We start from the raw sequence: 16607 nt of genomic DNA, 5'->3' as shown, positions 1-16607 counted from the left end.
ACACCTACCTATTTATTATCATTTATGTATCCCACTACCATACAGTTTGCTTCCCTTTCCACATCATTAATTTAATACCCCTTCCAAAATTTCTCCTTGACACTTGCCACATCCTTTTCAATGACAGGTGTCATTACCCTCTCTATAAATTTTGGGCCTTTTGTCAGTCTTTATAATTGTTCTCCTCCAAACCAGTTTAAGCTAATTTTGCAAATATTATTTTATGACATGATGTCAAATAATACATAAGCAGATAGGATTTGACACGATAATACATGCACTATCTTGTATATCTGATTCATTTTCTCAGGAAAAAATCTACAAATATATGTAGCCATCTGTATTTCTAAGCTGTTGACCATTATAGTTGTTTTGAAACATCAGATAAACAGGGATATGATTGGTTCCTTATGTATTTAGCCCATGTTAACATATCAATATATATCTATCTATCTGTCTGTCTATCTACTGATATATGTATCTCCACCAGCAATTAGAGACACACATGTACCAACATAGTGACACACCTTAAGTTATATTTAAAGTCTCACTTGATATGTAGTGTTAAAAATAGTTTGATTCCCTTTGCTACTCCAAAGTATGTCCTCAATCAAAAATTATAAGGTTGAGTCCATTCTTGGCTACTTTTTAAGATCTGTCAGAATTGTGGTGGTATGCAGGGTACAATGTATTTGCTAATTCCTTTCAGTTCACTTACATTTTGTAAGGCATCTTTTATGATGCTTTGTTAATTGCTTCTACAATATGTACTCAGCCTCCCGTAAAACATGTAGTTTCCATAGTGACTGTTATGTCTTGTTTTATTTTATTTTTATTGTGTTCTAAATTTTATTCATTCCTTCATTCATTTATTCATTTGAAAGAGAGAGGGATCTCTAGTAGGGGAGGAGCAGAGAGAGAGAGACAACCATACTCTGCACTGAGCACTGAAGTTGTAGGGCTTAATTCCATGAGACTGAGATAATGACCTGAGCAACAATCAAGAGTCAGATGCTTAATGGCCACCCAAGAACCCCTGTTACCTCTCATTTTAATAAATAAAGTTTATATATTAGAAAAAGTCTGAAGAAAATAGGGTGATGAGTAATCTACATTTCTTATCCATTTGGTATATATTTTATTTAGCACTGACTACTTTTTTCATGCACTATTGTGAAATATGAAGATATAATAGAAAACACAATTTTAAAAAATAGTTTAAGGACATGATAATCTGCCTGAAAAATATTTTGAGGGACCCAGGTTGAAAGCAAATGGGAGCCCCATAAATGTACATTATAACTTTGTTACGCTAGTTTTATTTTTATGGAATACTTTAGCCATTTTGGTGGCACTTAATTATGATAGGTCATAATTTTAATTGAAAATCTGTAATTAGCAGAATTGTGGGAAATCAACTGGCTATTTCATTTGCATGGAAAGAATTCTATTTATCACTTTAATATTAATTTAATTTTCTTCTAACTTGTTCTTTAAAGCTATATATTGTTTAGTATCTTCTTGTTTTTTAAGTGAGCTCCATACCCAGCATGGAGCCCAATGCAAGGCTTGCATTCATGACCCTTACATAAAGACCTGAGTTGACACCAAGCGTCAGACGCTTAACCCAGCCACCAGGACATCCTTGTTTGGTATTTTTAAATTTATGACTTAAGCCATGTACTGTTTGGTATCTTTTCCCTGAGCAATGAGAATTTATCTTTATCTGTCTTTTTCTACTCTGCATTCTTAGTAAAGGTAGAGACTTCATAGCATTATTTCCCAGTGAAATATAAAATCTATATTTTTTAGGAAATTACATGATTTCTCATTTCCATTGGCTGACTATGACAAATTTTTGAGGTCGTTATAATGCAGTTATTTATTATTAGAAGTTCAGCTGTGTCCTTGATGACTATTTAAGTCCATAACAATTCCTGTTTTACTGTGTCATACTTATGAGGCCATATTTTTTCTTTTTCTTTTGCCATCATATGTTATACAGGAGAAGAAATGGTCCATTTTACCACTTCTTATTGATGTGGGGGAGGTACTTTGAAGATTGAAGTTTTTATTAAAATCAAGTTCTGGTATACTTTCTAAGTAGCCTCAAATTTCAAATTTTTCTCTTAAAATAGAAATTATTTCAAAGAAAAAGTTTTCCTTTTGATCTGGGGGCCAACTTTTCTTTAGGCACAGGGCCTGGGGTGCTCATTACTTTCAGGGAGTCATAAAAATGCTTTAATTTAGTTTAAATTCACAAGAAAATAATGATCTTTTAGGTCAAACAATATGTATTAAATATATTAATATATTCATGTTTATACCATGTAGTTGTAAAAAAAAATGAGTATTTTTTTTGTCTGTTATAATCTATATGTGCTGCCAAGGTGAGCATGTGTGTGTTTTTAATGGAGGAAGGAGGTGAGGAAGGAGGTAAGGAAGTTAAAGAGTCTAGGACCTACAGAAGTCATAATAGAGTCATAATTGATTCTGGTTCTCTTTAATGAAACGTGGGAGGCTGTGGAATTATTGATGAATCTAATCAGTGAATATATACAGATGCATACACTCACACATGCTGTGATATTTTGTGTATATTTAATGAGTAAAAGCCATTTGCAATCATTTTTAATGTTTTTCTAATTCTCACTATCTCCGTACATTAAGGAATTAGTTGTGGGGGAAATATAGTTGAATGGGCAAGTTGATTTTGAGTGGAAGAGACCCCAAATGAACCCTAAGCCCTGCAACTTTAGTATTAAATAAGTGTATCTGCAAACAGTTAATGTAGAAAAAGAATTGAATTGCCCAAGTGTACAGATTAATTTCATAATTAGTGTTCTCTCTATGGTACTGGTAGCCCCACACATTTTTATAAAGTCTTTTCTCTCAATTGTCTTCTTTAAATTTTGGAGAGAATTAAATTTAGAGGTCTTTCAAAACTACCTCAGAAATCACTGGTAAGTGCTGATTGGTCTTTAAAGTTAACAAAATAAATACTTATGAATAAAATTCCTTCTAATAGTTTTTTGGTGGAATACTTGGGGTTTTCTTTCTTTCTTTTTCTTTTTCTTCTTTTTTTTTAATATTTTATTTATTTAGATGACAGAGAGTACAAGTAGGTAGAGAGGCAGGCAGAGGGAGAAGGAGAAGCAGGCTCTCAGTTGAGCAGAGAGCCTGATGTAGGACTCGATCCCAGGAGCCTGAGATCACGACCTGAGCTGAAGGCAGATGCTTAACTCCCTGAGCCATCCAAGCACCCTAATACTTGGAGTTTTCTATGTATAAGATCATATCTGCAAATAGTGACAGTTTAACTTCTTCTTTACCCATATAGATGCCTTTTGTTTATTTTTGTTTTTTTGTCTGATTGCTGTGGCCAGGAATTCCAGTAATGTGTTGAGTAAAAGTGGTGAGGGTGGACAGCTATGTCTTGCTCCTGATCTTTGAGAGAAAATTCAGATTTTCACCACAGAGTATGATATTAGCTGTGGGGCTTTCATATGTGGCCTTTATTTTGTTGAGGTCTGTTCTCTTTAAACACACTTTCTTGAAAATTTTTATCGTGAATGGGTGTTTGTGCTTTATCAGATGTTTTTTCTGCATTTATTGACATGCTCATATGATTTTTATCCTTTGTTTTGTTGATATGGTATATCACATTGAGTGACTTGTGAATAGCGGGCCTTGTTTATATTCTTGGAATAAATCTCGTTTGATTATGTTGAATGATCCTTTTAAATTATAGTTGAATGCAGTTTTCTTATGATTTGTTAAGGACTTTTCACTGGGGATAGTTAGTGTCCTATAGTTTTCTTTCTTTCTTTCTTTCTGTCTTTTTTTTTTTTTTTTGGTGGTGCCTTTGCCTTTGTCTTGTTTTAATTTCAGGATAATGCTGGACTCTTAGAATATATTTACACCAGACACACCACACACACATACACACACATGAAAATGATTTGGTTTAAAAAATGAAGAAAGGACCCAAATAGACATTTTTCCAAGGAAGAAAAACCAATGGCCAATAGACACATGAAAAGATGCTCACCAGCACTTATCATCAGAGAAATGCAAATCAAAACCATAGTGAGGTATCACCTTACATCTGTCAGAATAGCTGAAATCAAAAAAAAGAAAGAACAAGTGTTGGTGAATATGTGGAGAAAAAGGAGCACTCTTGCACTGTTGGTGAGAGTGTAAATTGGTACAGACACTGCATAAAATGTTATGAAGATTTCTCAAAATACTAGAGAGAAATACTGTATGATCCAGGATTTCACTACTATTAACTAAAAAAAAACCCAAAAAAACTAATTTCAAAAGATATACATACCCTATGTTTATTACAGCATTTTTCCAAGATATGAGAACAACCTAAGTGTCCATTAGTAGACAAATGGGGAAAGAAGATGTGGGGTGTCTATGTATGTGTGTGTGTGTGTATGATAGGATATTACTCAGCCATATGAAAGAATGAGGTCTTGCTATTCATAATAGCATGGAAGGACCATTCACTCATATATGGAATCTGAAAAGCAAAAACAAATAAATAGACAAAAAGCAGAATCAGACCCATAAATACAGGGAACAAACTGATGATTGCCAGGGGGATGGGGTTATAGGGAGGAGTCACAGAGTGAAGGGGAGTGGGAGATACAGGCTTCCAGTTAAGAAACGAGTAAGTCATAGAAATAAAAGGCATAAGGAATATAGTCATTTTTATTGTAATATCACTGTATGGTGGTAGGTGGTCGCCACACAAGTGGTGAGCATAGTGTAATGTTATAGGGAAATTGAATCACTATGTTGTGCACCTGAAACTAATGTAGCATTGTGTGTCAATTATATTCATTCAAAAAAATGAAAAAAAAATTGCTAAGTTACTCGAAATAATAATGCAAAAATCACAGTTTGGTAATTTAAATCACTGTTTCAGTGTTTGCATTGTTGTAGTTCATGCAAGACCATAACTATTAAAAATACCTTAATTAAAATGTGGTCTCCCATTCTTACCTTTAATTCAATTATTTACCTTTCCTTTAGATTTAGTTTTAAGAATATTGATATGCAGAGGCACCTGGGTGGCTCAGTGTTTTAAAGCCTCTACCTTCGGCTCAGGTCATGATCCCAGGGTCCTGGGATTGAACCCTCCATCAGGCTCTCTTCTCAGCAGAGCCTACTTCCCCCTCTCTCTCTGCCTGCCTCTCTGCCTACTTGTGATCTCTGTCTGTCAAATAAATAAATAAATAATCAAAAAAAGCATATTGATATGCAAAATAGAATTAAACTGTCTAATTACAATTTATGCAGTGAAATCACACTGAAGATGATGTGTAAATATTGCTTTCTAAATTTTCTTAATCTAGGAAAGCAAAAATCCATCAGAAATTGAGCTGTAGTTTTAAAATTTTGTGCATTTATCAGTAACCATCAGAGAAAAATATATAATCATCTTAGGAAGTGGTATTACTTTAGTCAAACTGATTTTCATGTGGGGCCATTCTAAACAAGATTAAAATTCACAGTATGATCACATAAATGTTTATTAAAATGTTTTAAATATGTTCACTATTAAGATAATACAATAGAAAAGAAATGGAGGGTTTTTTTTTTTTTTTTAGTGATCTGGTTAATTTCATCTGTTCAGGCAATCATGATGAGTAATTTTTAATGTAATTATGTATTATATTCCTTTTAATTTTTTAATTTAAATTCAATTAGCCAACATACAATATATCATTAGTTTCAGATGTAGGGTTCAGTAATTCATCAGTTGCTTATAATACCCAGTGTTCATCACATCATATGCTCTCCTTAATGGCCATCACCCATTTACCCCATGGCCCCCACCTCCCCTCCAGCAGCCCTTAGTTTATTTTCTCATTCTTTTTCTCCCTCTCTGATGACTCCCCATTCAGTTTTCTTTCCCTTACCCTGTGATCCTCAATGTTGTTGCTCATATTCCACGTATGAGTGAAACCATGTGATAACTGCCCTTCTCTGATTGACTTATTTCTCTCAGCATATTACCCTCCAGTTTCACCCATATTGTTGCACATGGTAAGTGTTCATCCTTTCTGATGGCTGAGTAATATTTCATTGTTTATGTATACCACTTCTTTATCCATTCATCTGTCGATGAACATTCTCAGCTCTTTCCACAGTTTGGCTAGTAGGGACATTGCTACTATGAACATTGGAGTGCAGGTGCCTCCTTCATATTTATCTTTGGGATAAATACCTAGTAGTTCAATTCCTGGGTCATAGGGTAGCTCTATTTTTAACTTTTTGAGGAACCTCCATACTGTTTGCCAGAGTGGCTGCACCAGCTTGCATCCCTATCAACATCGTAAGAGAGTTCCCTTTTCTCTGCAGCCTCACCATTTGTTGTTTCGTGACTTGTTTTTATTTTTTTCTCCTTTTTTTGTCTTTAAAAAATTTTTTTTATATTTCTTTTCAGCATAACAGTATTCATTGTTTTTGCACCATACCCAGTGCTCCATGCAGTACATGCCCTCCTTAATGCCCACCACCTGGTTCCCCCAACCTCCCACCCCCCACCCCTTCAAAACCCTCAGGTTGTTTTTCAGAGTCCATAGTCTCTCATGCTTCACCTCCCCTTCCAATTTCCCTCAGCTCTCTTCTCCTCTCTATCTCCCCATGTCCTCCATGTTATTTGTTATGCTCCACAAATAAGTGAAACCATATGATAATTGACTCTCTCTGCTTGACTTATTTCACTCAGCATAATCTCTTCCAGTCCCGTCCATGTTGCTACAAGTTGGGTATTCATCCTTTCTGATAGAGGCATAATACCCCATAGTGTATATGGACCACATCTTCCTTATCCATTCATCTGTTGAAGGGCATCTTGGTTCTTTCCACAGTTTGGCGACCATGGCCATTGCTGCTATAAACATTGGGGTACAGTTTGGCCCTTCTTTTCACTACATCTGTATCTTTGGGGTAAATACCCAGTAGGGCAATTGCAGGGTCACAGGGAAGTTCTATTTTTAATTTCTTGAGAAATCTCCATACTGTTCTCCAAAGTGGCTGCACCAACTTGCATTCCCACCAACAGTGTAACTTGTTAATGTTAGCTATTCTGACTGGCGTAAGGTGATAGCTTATTGTGGTTTTGAATTATATTTCCCTGATGCCAGGTGATGTAGAGCATTTTTTCATGTGTCTCTTGGCCATTTGTATGTCTTCATTGGAGAAATTCTGTTCATGTCTTATGCTCATTCCTTGCCTGGATTTTTGGTTTTGGGGTATTGAGTTTGATAAGTTCTTTATAGATCTTCGATACTAGCTCTTGATCTGATATGTCATTTGAAAATATCTTCTCCCATTCATAGGTAGCCTTTTAGTTTTGTGGACTAATTCCTTTGCTGTGCAGAAGCTTTTTATCTTGATGACATCCCAATAGTTTATTTGTGCTTTTGTTTCCCTTGCCTTTGGAGAGGTGTCAAGGAAGAAATTGCTGTGGCCAAACTCAAAGAGGTTGTTGCCTCTGTTCTCCTCTAGGATTTTGATGGATTCCTGTCTCACATTTAGATCTTTCATCCATTTTGAGTTCATCTTTGCATATGGTATAAAAAAAAAGTGGTCCAGTTTCATTCTACATGTGGCTGTCTAATTTTCCCAGAGCGATTTATTGAAGAAACTGTCCTTTTCCCATTGGATATTCTTTCCTGCTTTGTCCAAGATTAATTGCCATAGAGTTGAGGGTCTGTTTCTGGGCTCTTTATTATGTTCTATTGATCTATGTGTGTTTTTTTTGTGTGTGCCAGTACTATACTGTCTTGATGATTACAGTTTTGTAACATAGCTTGAAATCCGGCACTGGGGTGCCACTGCCTTTGATTTTCATTTCCTCATTCCTCTGGTTATTTGGGTTTTTTTCTGATTCCAAACAAATTTTAGGATTGTTTGTTCCAGCTCTGTGAAAAATGTTGATGATATTTTGATAGGGATTGCACTGAATTTGCAGAGTGCTCTGGGGAGTATAGACATTTTAACAATAATATTCTTCCAGTCCAGGAGCATGAAATGTTTTCCCATTTATTTGTGTTTTCCTCAATTTCTTTCATGTGTTCTGTAGTGTTTAGAGTACAGATACTTTGCCTCTTTGGTTAGGTTTATTGCTAGGTATCTTACGGTTTTTGGTGCAGTTGTAAATGGGATTGATTTCCTAATTTGTCCTTCTTCTGTTTCATCCTTAGTATATAGAAATGCAACTGAATTCTATGCATTGATTTTATATACTGCCACATTGCTGAATACCTGTATAAGATCTAGCAATTTGGGGGTAGTGTCTTTTGGGTTTTCTACATAAGTTATCCTGTCATCTGCAAAGAGTGAGAGTTTAACTTCTTGGCCAATTTGAATGCCTTTTATTTCTTTCAGTTGTCTGATTGCTGAGGCTAGGACTTCTAGTGCTATATTGAACAACAGTAGTGAGAATGGGGATCCCTGCATTGATCCTGACCTTAGGGGAAAAGCTCTCAGTTTTTCCCCATTGAGATGATATTTGCTTTTGGCTTTTCATAGATGGCTTTTATGATATTGAGATATGTTCCCTCTATCCTTACATTGTGGAGAGTTTTAATCAAGAAAGGATGCTGTGTTTTGTCAAATACTTTTTCTGTATTAACTGAAAGGATCCTATCATTCTTGTCCTTTCTTTTCTTAATGTGATGTATCACACTGATTGATGTGTGAATGTTGAACCAGTCTTGCAGCCCAGGAGTAAATCCCACCTGCTTGTAATGAATAATTCTTTGAGTGTACTGTTGGATCCTGTTAGCTAGTATCTTGGTGAGAATGTTGACATTTATGTTTATCATGGATAGTGGCCTGTAATTCTCTTTTTGGTGGGGTCTTTAGTTTTGGGATCAAGGTAATGTTGGCCTTATAGAACAAGTTTGGAAGTTTCGCTTCCATTTCTGTTTTTTGAAATGGTTTTGGGAGAATAGGTATTAGTGCTTTAAATGTTTGGTTGAATTCCCTGGGAAGACCATCCAGCCCTGGACTCTTATGCATTGGGATTTTTTGATTACTGCTTCAGTTTCCTTGCTGGTTATGGGTTTGTTCAGGTTTTCTATTTCTTCTTATCTCAGTTTTGGTAGTTTATACGTTTCTAGGAATGTATCCATTTCTTCCAGATTGCCTAATTTGTTGGCATATAAGTGCTCATAATATGTTCTTAAAATTGTTGTAGTTCCTTGGTGTTGGTCGTGATCTCTCCACTTTAATTCATGACTTTATTAATTTGGACCCTTTCTTTTTTCTTTTTGATAAGTTTGGCCAAGGGTTTATTGATCTTATGAATTCTTTCAAAGAACCAGCTGCTTCTGCTTCTTCTTCTTTTATGTTATGTTAGTCACTATTCATCATTAGTTTTTGATGAAGGGTTCCAAGATTTATTGTTTACATATAACACCCAGTGCTCCATGCAATACATGCCCCCCTTAATACCCACCACCAGGCTCACCCATCTCCTCAACCACTCCCCTCTAAAACTATGCTTATTTCTCAGAGTCCACAGTCTCTCATGGTTCATCTCCCCCTCCAAATGAATGTGGTTCATTTCCCCCACCCTTCACTTTTCCTGCCCTTCTCCTAATGTCCTCCATGTTATTCCTTATGTTCCACAAGTAATTGAAACCATATGGTAATTGACTTTCTCTGCTTCATTAATTCACTCTGCATAATCTCCTCCAGTCCCATTCATGTTGATGCAATTGTTGGGTATTCATCCTTTCTGATGCCTGAGTAATATTCCATTGTATATATGGACCACATCTTCTTTATCTATTCAACTGTTGAAGGGCATCTTGGCTCCTTCCACAGTTTGGCTATTGTGGACATTGGTGCTATGAACATTGGGGATACATATGGCCCTTCTTTTCATTACATCTGTATCTTTGGGGTAAATACCCAGTAGTTAAATTGCTAGGTCATGGGGAGGCTCTGTTTTTAATTTTTTGATGAATCTCCACACTGTTTTTCAAAGTGGTTGCACCAAGTTGCATTCCCACCAACAATGTAAGAGGGTTCCTCTTTCTCCATATCCTCTCCAAAATGTGTTGTTTCTTGCCTTGTTAATCTTTGCCATTCTAACTAATGTAAGATGGTATCTCAATGTGGTTTTGATTTGAATTTCCCTCATGGCTAATGATGATAAACATTTTTTCATGTGCCTGCTAGCCATTTGTATGTCTTCATTGAAGAAGTGTCTTCTTAAGTCTTCTGCCCATTTTTTTACTTGATTATTGGTTTTCTGGGTGTTGAGTTTGAGAAGTTCTTTATAGATCTTAGATATTAGCCCTTCGTCTGCAGTGTCATGTGCTACATTTTATATCTTCTCCCGTTCTGTGGATTGCCTCTTTGTTTTGTAGACTGTTTCCTTTGCTATGCAGAAGCTTTTAATCTTGACGATGTCCCCAAAGTTCACTTTTACTTTTGTTTCTCTTGCCTTTGGAGATGTGTCTTGAAAAAGCTGCTATGGCCGATGTCGAAGAGGTTACTGCCTATGTTCTCCTCTAGGATTTTGATGGGTTCCTGTCTCACATTGAGGTTTTCACCCATTTTGAGTTTATCTTAGTGTATGGTGTAAGAGAATGGTCAAGATTCATTCTTCTGTACATAGCTGTCCAATTTTCCCAGCACCATTTATTGAATAGACTTTTTTCCACTGGATATTTTTTCCTGCTTTGTTGAAGATTATTTGACCTTAAAGTTGAGGGTCCATATCTGGGCCCTCTACTCTGTTCCATTTGCCTATCTGTCTGTTTTTGTGCCAGTACCATGCTGTCTTGGTGATCACAGTTTTTTAATAAAGCTTGAAATCAGGCAACTTGATGCCCCAGATTGTTTTTCTTTTTCAGCATTTCCTTGAGGATCCGGGGTCTTTTCTGGACAAAGAACCAGCTTCTAGATTCATTGTTCTGTTCTACTCTTCTTCTGGTTTCTGTTTCTGTGATTTCTGCTTGAATCTTTATTACTTCTCTTCTACTTTGTTTTGGCTTTACTTGCTGTTTTCTGTACAAATCCTTTAGCTGTAAGTTTAACTTGTGTATTTGAGACTGTTGTGTATATCTCTTTTTTGAGAAAAACTTGTACTGCTGTGTAGTTCCCTCTTAGGACCACGTTTGGTGCCTCCAAAAGATTTTGAACAGTTGTGTTTTCATTTTTGTTTGTTTCCATGAATTTTTTAAATTTGTCTTTAATTTCTGGCTAACCAGTTCATTCTTTAGTAGTATTCTCTTTAACCTCTGTTTGAGTTCCTTCCAAATTTCCTCTTGTGATTATGTTCAAGTTTCAAAGCACTGTGATCTAAACATATTCAGAGAATAGTCCCAATCTTTTGGTTGAAACCTGATATGTAACCCAGGATGTAATCTATTCTGGAATATGTTCCATGTGCACTCTAGAAGAATATGTATTCTGTTGCTTTAGGATGGATGGAATGCTCTATATATCTGTGAAGTCCATCTGGTCCAGTGTGTCATTTAATATCCCTTGTTTCCTTGTTGATCTTCTGCTTAGATGATCTGTCCATTCCTGTAAGTGGGATCTTAAAGTCCTCTACCATTATTGTAATATTATCAATATTTCTTTAATTTTGCTATTAATTGGTTTGTATGATTGCCTGCTGCCAAGTTAAGAGCATAAGTAATTATAATTGTTAGTTCTTCTTGTTCAATAGAGCCTTTAAGTATGGCATAGTGTCCCTCTTCATCCTTTACTACAGTCTTTGGTTTAAAATGTAATTTGTCTGATAATGAGGATTGCTACCCCAGCTTTCTTTTGATGTCCATTAGCATGATAAATGAGTCTTCACCCCCTCACTTTCACAGACACATCTGGAGGTGCCTTTAGGTCCAAAACGAGTCTCTCATAGACAGCATATGGATGGATCTTGCTTTTTTTAATGCCCTGTGTCTTTTGACTGGAGCATTTAGCCCATTTACATTCACAGTAACTATTGGCAGATATGAATTTAATGCCATCGTATTACCTGAAAATCCTGTTTCTGTATATTGTCACTGTTTCTTTCTGGTCTGTATTACTTTGGGGCCCTCTTTTCACTCATAAGATCCCCTTTAATATTTCTTGTAGTTCTGGTTTAGTGATCACAATTTCTTTTAGTTTCTATTTGTCCTGGAAGCTCTTTATTTCTCCTTCAATTATGAATGACAGCCTTGCTGGATAAAATATTCTTGGCTACATGTTTTTCTCATTTAGTACCCTGAATGTATCATGCTAGCCCTCTCTAGCCTGCCTGGTCTCTCTGGATAGGTACAGTGGCAGTCTAATGTTCCTACCCTTGTACATTAAGCACCTCTGTTCTTGAGCCACTTTCAGCATTTTTTTTTTTCTTTACCTCTGAAGCTTGCAAGTTTCACTATTAAATGTCAGGGTGTTGATCTATTATTATTGATTTTGAGGGGGCTCTCCGTGCCCCCTGGAATTGAATGCCTGTTTACTTTCCCAGATTAGGAAAGTTCGTAGCTATGATTTGCTCAAATATACTTTCTGTCCCTCTCTCTCTTTCTTTTTCCTCTCAGACCCCAATAATTGTGTTATTGTTTCACTTAATCTTATTGCTGATTTCTCAAAGCCTCCCATAATGGTCCATTAGTTGTTTTTCTCTTTTTTCCTCAGCTCCCTTCCTTTCCATCATCTTGTCTTCTAAGTCACTGATTCTCTCTTCTGTTTCATTTACCCTAGCTTAGATTATTCATTTTAGACTACATCTCAGTTAAATCATTTTTACTTTTGGCCTGATTAGATTTTTATTTCTTCACTAAGAGATTCTCTAGTGTCTTTTATGCTTTTTTCACCCCAGTTGGTTCTGACATTTTACTTATAGCCATACCAATTAGATCTATGGTAGAGAATTTTACCTCTGGTTGTTTCTTTTCTTTTCTTTTTTAAAAGATTTTATTTATTTATTTGACAGAGATCCCAAGTAGACAGAGAAGCAGGCAGAGAGAGGAGAAAGCAGGTTTCCTGCTGAGCAGACAGCCTGATGGGGGGCTCAATCCCAGGACCCTGGGATCATGACCTGAGCTGAATGCAGAGGCTTTAAACCACTTAGTCACTAGGCACCCTGGTTGTTTCTTTTCTATGAATTTCTCTTTCTAGTCATTTTGTAGAGAAGAATAGATGAGCAAAAGAACAAAATAAAAAATATCAACCATGATCCCAGTGAAATATACACTAGAAAAATCTGAAGAGGTCAGAAACCTCCCAAAATGGGGGTGGTAGAATAAAGCAAGAATATTATCTCACAGGTGGGCAAAACAGGGTGATCCACTTGGTCCTCAGTGGATTTTGATTTTTTTTTTTTGTTAAAAGACACTAAATACCAAAATTTTACAATTTTTTTACAGAAAGAAAAACATATATAAAAAATAAAATTGAATACATTGAAAGGAAGCAAAAAAAGGAAAAAATATGTATATGATGTAAATATAGAAATGAAAAGTAAAAAGACTTAAAAACAGAGAATTGATAAAATAAGAAACTAGTTGAAAAGGAAAAAAGAAAAGAAAAATTTAAACCAAAGACCAAAGTCTCATGAGAAAAAAACCTTGAGTTCTACCTAGTGTTTTCCCCTAGTGCATGAGTTTTTCAGTGTGTGATCCATTAACTTGGTATTCACCTGATGTTCCAGCTGATCTTCTGGCAAAGGAGCCTGTTGCACTGATTCTCAGGTGTCTTTGCCTGGGCAGAGTTGCACCATCCCTTTCCAGGGGCCCAGGCTCAGTGTAAGCTGCTTTGGGTTGCTCTAAGTGTCTCTTGTTCCATGAAGGCTTTTCACATCACTTGCAAAAAGTGGTCTTTTTTCTATTTGTAAAATAGCAGTAATTCTTTTCATAGAACCCAGATTGAATTAACAGGTTTTCAGAATGAAACTACCTGGGTTCAAGGGATCAGATGAAATGTGGCTCCCCTACTCTTCTGCCATCTTCCTACCTAGATAATTTTTTTTAATTATTTTTTTTTTCTTAGTGGTGATACGCAATTAAGTAATCATATTAGTTTCAGGTGTACAAGATAGTATCTCAACACATTTATACATTATGTTATTCCCACCATAGGTGATTTAATCTCTACCTTGTACCATAGGAAGCAGACATTGTGGGTGGCAGTCCATAAATGCCTTTCTCCTGCACTAGGATATTTGTTTGCCAGACTCCCCCAGTTGGGTTTTGTCCAGTGAATCATCAGTGAGATTTGCTGCTTTCTGGGAAAATGTTTCTTGCTGAATAAAAAGAGTAAATCTGAAGAGAAGTCCTTTACCTACAGTCCTTTTATTTTCTTTTTCCCTATGGTGGATGTGATCTTAAATGTTTAAAAACATTTAAGAATGAAAAGCATGTATACTGCTTTATCCTGTAAAGCAGAAAGGTAGAGTGCTGGATCTTTGACCTTATTGATGAGCTATACCGAGTCCAGAAACATCAACTTCCAGAGTTCCTATTATGTGAGATAAATCAAAGTGTTGTGTTGTAAACTATTCTTATTTGTGCCTCCATTTATCACAACCTAAGGAATGAAATAATTCCTGATATACTCATGCAACAATATATTATTTATATTCCCTCCTTGGAATATCTTTGGAAAAAATCTTCTATTTACTTGATTGGTATATTTAGCTACTATAAAAGCAAGTAAGAATTTTGTTGTTGCACAGGTACATTAATACTTAGATAGTTATGATATTGCTACATGTACGTATTGATGCCAGACTAGTGGTGATGATAGAGTATCTAATTGTGGAGTTAATTTGCAATTCTCTGATTACTAATGACATGAAACCTCCTTTCATATTAGTGTTGGTCATTGTGGCTCTTTTTCCAGTGAATTGCCCTTCATGGTCTTTGCTCATTTTTTATTTACTTGCTACTTTGTTCTCATAAATTTCTTTGTATTCTTTATAGTTTATGGATATATAAGTCAAAGTTGTGAATATTTTACTCTTAAAATGTCCTTGTTTTTTTGTGCCTCATCAAAAAAATTCCTTCCCCATTAGAACATGATTAAAGTATTCTCCATTTTGTTGGTATTTTTTAAATTTCCCTTTGGTTTTACCTCTTTAATTCACATTGAATTAATATTTGTATGTTCTGGGAAGTGATGATCTAATTTTATTTTATGTTGACAATGTAGATAGCATCTTCTTGCTATGGTAAATGGGGCCATTTTCTGCTATTGTTTTTTATAGTTTTTAAGAGATACATATAGATAAAATTGTTTTATGTGTCAAGTTTAATTTTTAACCTAGCTGCCTCACTGAGTTGTTTTATGTTTTGTAATATTGAACTATTTCCTATGATTCTCTTTGCATAAAACAATATTTGTTTCTTTTTTTATTCCTTGCAAAATTTCTTAATTTTTATTTTGTATTCTTGTCTTACTTATATGTTTAGACATCTAAAACATTGTTGAAAATTAGTGACTTTGTTTTTTAAATACTGCTGCAAAATATTTGATAGAACACAGCCTCTATGAAAAGGTAGGAGTCTATGTCTCTTCTCCTTAAACTTGGATGAGATGTGCGACGTTTTTTTTTTTTTTTTAAGCAGTAATATATAACAGAAATGATACTGTACAGTTTCCTAGGCTATACCCTAAAAGAACGTCAGCTTCTGACTTGTTCATTGGAAGACTGCTTTTCCTCATCTGTTAATGTAACAAATTTTAGTACCATCATGCTGTGAGGAATCTCATGCCACAGGGAGTGGCTTCGTATTGGCACACCAAATGAGTTACCAAATATGTGAGTGAAGAGGCCATTAGGTGATTTTAGCTCCCAGAAATTTGAGTTTCCTCAAGAAGGTCCATACATAATAAAGCAGATAATATCATCCCTCTTATGTCTGCTCCTAATTTCTAAGTCACAGATGTTGTGCATAATAAAATAGTTTCCATCATCAATTGTTGAGAGTGGTTTGTTATGTAACAATAGATAACTAGATCTGGAAAATTTCTTTTCCTTATTCTTGACTTTAATGAAAATAACATGAAAACGCTTATGTTAAATACAATATTTGGAACAGATTTTGATTTTGGCCATTTTTTGGTTAAGGACATGCCTTTTTCTTATATTTTCTATCTTCTTGGAGTCTCCCTTGTTCCTTAGTTTGGGGTTTCTTACCTCCTCTCGAAACCAGCATCATTGCATCTGAAATTTCTCTCACTGACACTCTTAAACCTCTCTTTCTCTTAGAAAGACACTTATCTTTACATTAGGCCCACCTAGATAATCCAGGATAATCTCTCCTTAACCTAATGGTATTTGCAAAGTCCCTTTTGCAATGTAAAGTAACATATTCACAAATTTGGGTGAATTGAACATGGACATCCTTGATATAGAGGAGGAATTATTTCGGCTATCACACCATTGAGTTTGCAATTGAGATAAAGATTAACTTTGCCTTTGAGTCCCACAGTGACAGTCCCCAGCTGTCCAGTTGGATCTGCCCTTGTCAAAGTCTTGAACAGAAGATAGCCTTAGGTGACTGGAATCAAATCAAAGGATAGGCAGCTTGTGCAAAACGTATAGTTAGGATGAGTCAAATGTTTCC

Source organism: Mustela lutreola, chromosome 5 (genome assembly GCF_030435805.1).
Source record: "Mustela lutreola isolate mMusLut2 chromosome 5, mMusLut2.pri, whole genome shotgun sequence".
Taxonomy (NCBI): domain Eukaryota; kingdom Metazoa; phylum Chordata; class Mammalia; order Carnivora; family Mustelidae; genus Mustela; species Mustela lutreola.
This window is presented reverse-complemented; position numbering follows the sequence as displayed.